The following is a 5188-nucleotide window of genomic DNA, read 5'->3' as shown; positions in this document are numbered from 1 at the left end:
GTGCAAAGGACCTGGGGTAGGTTGTGTCTAGTGTTTTTACAGCTATGAGGCCAGTGTGCCTAAAACAGAATAAACATAGAGTGAGAAGAGATGAGATCAGAGAGGTGAAGAGGGGAGTGAGTAGATAGATCACAGACGGGCCTTTTAACCTACATTAAGGAGTTGGAATTTTATTGTTACGAGATGGGTAATTTTTTCAGAGTGGGCAATGAAGCTGCAAGGAGGACCACCCATGTTTTGGAATGCAGCTATGCTCACTACTATGCTACTAAGGCCACTGGCAACAACCACATTTTGAAAGTGATTTTGGACAAAGAGAAAATAGGTTTACACCAAGAAAGTTTAGGTTAGACATGCAAAATAATGTTTGGATTTTAAGGCATTTAATCATTGGAAAATTTTATCAAAGAACAATATTAAATTTCATCCCCTGAAGATACTTACGAAAGACCACGTTTGTTTGACATAAACTACCACTTACAAAAAAGGATCAATGTGCTTCCCCCGCCCCCCCAGCCATTTAAAGTAATGTGCAGTTGATTTGATTAACCATGTAATCAAACTGGTTCAGTAATTAAGACCACCAGGAAAACTGGGCCATATTCAGCTCTTCAGTCTACAGTTTTTCTTCAGCAGGTTCTTCCCAGGGGAGACACCCATTTGGCCGTCTCGAGGACAGTGGTTCTGCTGTATCTGGTCCGTGAACAACTTCCGTACGTCTTTAGTTATTTATTCTAGAAAAGAATTTTTTTTTTTTTTAAAGAATACCACCAGGTCATAATGGCGACTTGGGACAACGCATGATTTAATATTCTTTCAACCTGATATTTAAAAAATATTAGCCCAATACTCATCTTAGTGGGAATGCAGAGAAATGAATTGTCTTTTATTAAATATTATTTACAAACTAGGTTCTTACTGGTTCCCTTTCAGCGCCAATAAGAACATTCTACTGAGAAAAATTGGCAAAGCTTTTCCTGTTCTTCTGTGGTTCTTTTTCATGGCTGCTTTCTTCTGCACTTTTGCAAAGCCTCAATTTGTTGATGGCACAGTAAAGTGTTTAAAATTTAGATAAAATAACGCATTCCTATAAAGAACATTGTGCTGAACACTTTTCATCGGCAGGATTCAGCTATCTGTGATCATAATTTTCGGTTGATGACCATCATGCCATTTCCCAGAGACACGCAACTGCAATAGGCTTGTCCTAGTAAGGAACGTTTTCTTTCTTCCTCTCAAGAGCACTGGAAAAGGGAATGAGATCAATGCACATTGATTCCTGTGACATTTTGGTGGCCTTTATAGATTAGGGACAATTAGTTGCCAAGCTGACTGGCCTCACCTTTAAAGTGACTCAGTGGCCATACGAACGTGTTGTAAATGATAATGTTACATAGGACTTGCCCAAGGGCCCTGTAGGGGACTTCCCAGGCCAGGCCCAGGGCAGGGTGACTGCGGTGAATGAGTGTGGGAGCTTGGCCTCAGACTCCTACCCCAGCCCTCGTCCCAGGCATCGCTGGGACTGCTGTGCAGTTCCCTTCCTGTCCCTGCGAATCATTGCTAGACAGGCTTATTCTACCCCTTGCAGAGCACAATGCCCACAGGAGTAAAGGATTAGTACTTGTTTGTTGGTTTTGGTTTCTGTTTGTTTTAAATAATGATGATGGATGCTCTAGTCACTTTTAGAAACTGGATTAAGGAGTTAGATGGTGTTTGTGCTTGCCAACCAAGGCTTTAGAAAAGCAACATGTCCCCAGCATCTAGAATGGTCACCCTTTTCCCTGGGTCCAGGCAGAAGGGCCATACAGCCCTGCCCATCCTTCTCTTCCCCTCCCATCTCAGCTCCTCTGACAGCATGCTTTGTAAACTTTACTCTGTTAAGCGTAGGGCCATTGACATACATCTCTGCCAATAACAAACCAAAGTTCCTTGTTTGCAAAGTGGGAAGCCAGCCCTGGAAAGGGAAAGTGAGGGATGCCACTAGTCCACCTCCTGGAATTTCTGCAGATCCCTAAGATAGATGAGACAAAGAATTGATAAAAAAAATTCCCTATTGCTGTGAAAGAGCTCTGCGATGCTTGTACAATTCGAAGCCGTCCATTTCTGGTTCTAAGTAGTTTATTCTATCTCTCTAAGCTCCTCCACACATACGCTTCCCCATCTCCCTCTGCATGGACCTGCCATTATACACTTAGTACACACGTTCAGCACTGAACGCAATTTATACTACTCACGCATCTTGTCCTAGGTGTCTGAGAAGTTCTGGATGAGATCAGGCAGAAGAATAGTGCCAAGATATAACATCAGTTACTGTAGCATTAAGACTTTTAAAAACCACCAGTGCACGTATCAGTGATAACTGGGCCTAATGATAATAACAGGCATTACGTGGTGGCAGAGACATAGTATCCAATATGCAGAAAAGAATTTGACAAGGGGATGGAGAGAGGACAATACTCATCCTCAGGTGAGACACACAGAGAGGATAGTCCACACGTGCACTGGAAAGTAGGGTGCAGGGTTTACCCTTGAGATTTGGATGTGGAAAGTGCCCCTTTCCTGTCTACCTTCAGGGAAGAGCACGGGTCTCAGAGCTCCCCTCTGCACCATCCAGCTCTTCAACCTCAGAGTGAAATGAGGGGGCTCCCTAGGATGACCTATGATGTCTTTTCAAGGTCAAGGCCTTTGACTGCCTTTGCCCATCACTGCATCCCCCATCCTTTCTCCAGACACTAATTCCCCAACTCAGCATCTTACCACATTCTGTGACTGGCATGGAGGGTAGGGTGGGGAAGGAAAAGGAGAGAAGGAGCCCCTCAGATTGTTTTCTGAAATCACCTTCCCTGAAAGTTTTATCCAGACGATGATATTCGCAATGGGAGCATCTAGAGGTACTCGTTTGGTGAACAGAAGGCAGCATCGCAGTAACAGAGAGTAGAATGGGCCCCAGACGCTCCTATGGAGCTCCAAGGCTTTGTAACAGGGAGGGAGGGACCAGAGACTCTAAAAAGCACATTTTCTGTTAATAGAAGTTTACTTATATTGAGTGTCTATCAGGAGTTTAATTTAATTAGCCTGATAGTTTTATGATCTAGATCTTATAATCTCTATTTTATATATTAGGAAACTGAGGCACAGAAGGCTTAAATAACTTACCCAAGGTCACACAGTTAGTAAGTGGAAGAACCAGCATTCAAATGGAGGCTCTTTGTGCTCACAATTTGTGTCCTTTCCACTACAGGAACGCTTCCTGCTTCAGCCGTCTTTGGGGAAATGGTAGAATAGTTCAATAATCCAGTGATTCCAAGCTTCAAGGCACAAAGAGAGTACTCTTTCCACGGTGTGCACAGTATGGATGCTATGGCCATGGGTGGGCCTGTCTGTGGTGAAAAGAGAGCGTTGGTTAATTCCCTCCCTGCTCCCCAAGGAGCTCTAAGCTGGTCCATCCCGCCCTTGCCGCTGTGGTGGCATCGGGAGGAAGATGGTGTTGCTGATCTTTCCGTAGTGATACATACACAGTAAACACAGACCCTGAGGTGATGGCTGAGGGCTGCCTCTTCCGCAGCGCCCACTCATTGCACAAATGCAGAAGTACAGATGAGTCCCCAATCCCAGCATCCCATGGCACCAGGGGACACCACCTAAACTGAATCTGGAATCTCACCTTCCTGAGAGAGGCATCTGGGAAGCCAATGAGCCCAGCACATGCTCAGTGCCACAGCAGAGGCTGCGCAAGGGGAAACGAGCCCTTCTTCCCTAAGCAGGTGAAACCTGAGCCTTGCATTTCACGATACTGATCACCGAGTAAACAGGCTCTTTTACGTCCACATCTGTGTGAAGGCTGCTTCCCACACCAGCCTCCTTCCTGCCTGCCTGTTCTCACGGAAGTATCAGCAACATCGTGGGGTCACCTTAGCCTTGGAGGGGTCCCCGGGCTGTCCTAGGGCCTATGCCATGTTCCACAGAGACTAGGGCTCAGGGACTTTCATTTCCTCTCAGGGCCGGCCAAGCCACCCCCTTGGGTGCTTTGGCAGCAGCAGAGACCGCTTCAGTGGTCTCCACAGCATTTGCCTGGATTCTGGAGTTTCCCGGCTCCTGTGGATTCCTGGTTAATTCGCTGGGAGAACTGACTGCCTGAGAATAACTCTTGGTGTGCTCGAAGTTTCTTCCTTGCCTGATGTAGGCCAACTCACAAAGCAGTTCACATAGACTGGTGCCAGATTTATAAAGTGTGAATTGAATTCTGCCCTTGGCCTTCTCTGCCCAACTCCCACCACTTCCCTATTGTAGCTTCTCTTAAAGCATAGCCACATTTCCCTTCTAAAGCCCTAGTAAATCCTGCCAGATTAACAAATGGGGGGGGGGAAGGACCATTTCTTATCCATTTTCATATGTAGGCTGTTAACAGTCCCTGTTCTCTGCGATCCTCCTTACAGTGCTCCTAAGGGACCAACGTAGTTCTTGTGCTCCAGGCTTCACAAGAGGAAAAGCAGAGATCATTCCTTTTCTTTCCCGCTGCCAAAAACCAAACCAAAAAAAACCCCAAAAAACCTAAAATGAAGTGAATTGAAAACGAAGTCAGAAGAGCGGAGGCCTCTGTCTTTTAGCTCAGCACTTGCTGATTTCCTTGATTGCAATTCTCTCGGCCCCTCCCTCAAATCTGATAGGCACAGTACCCCATTAGGGTTTGGCTGGGGAGGCTGAAGGGACAATGAGAACCTAGACGACTCTGGTGAGGCTGCCAGAGTTAACAACCTTCCTGCGCAATAAAACCAGACAGCATTTTTGATGGACCACATTCTCATTGCATTTAAACTGCCTTGGAAAGCTTCCATGGCTGCTGATTTCAAATAAGAAAACATCCTGGAGGGAAGCAGGGCAGAGATGAGTCCTTTGGGCTCGCCTCTAACATTTGTGGGGCCTAGTGTAAGAGTACAAATGGAGGCCCATATGCCATATGCTTAAGTACTTAAAAGTTGTGATTCAAGCTTGAAAACTCTTAAATAAAACATAAAATGTGCCCTATCCTCCTTCCATGACAAACATACTTTATTGATAAGCTTAGAGGCTGGATTCAAATTTAGAGTTCTCTGACTTCTTGGAGTTCCGTTCTGGATCACAATGGCCGGGAAGAGCTGGCTTCTTACTACCCAGCCCACAGCCCTTGGTCCCAGGTCCACCTCCTCCT

At 45.7% G+C, this 5188-nt stretch overlaps 1 long non-coding RNA gene across 1 annotated transcript; it reads right to left on the bottom strand.

Annotated features, from left to right (window-relative positions):
• Positions 1-359: 359 nt before the first annotated feature.
• Positions 360-4588, bottom strand: LOC111775499 (uncharacterized). Its single transcript, XR_011422691.1, has 3 exons — positions 4435-4588; positions 3157-3380; positions 360-734 (listed from the first exon to the last, which is right to left on the bottom strand). It is a non-coding gene; the product is annotated as an uncharacterized lncRNA (long non-coding RNA).
• Positions 4589-5188: the final 600 nt, after the last annotated feature.

The sequence above is a fragment of the Equus caballus genome, chromosome 10 (genome assembly GCF_041296265.1).
Source record: "Equus caballus isolate H_3958 breed thoroughbred chromosome 10, TB-T2T, whole genome shotgun sequence".
NCBI lineage: Eukaryota > Metazoa > Chordata > Mammalia > Perissodactyla > Equidae > Equus > Equus caballus.
The sequence above is the reverse complement of the archived record's forward strand: the minus strand, read 5'-3'. Positions and strand labels throughout refer to the sequence as shown.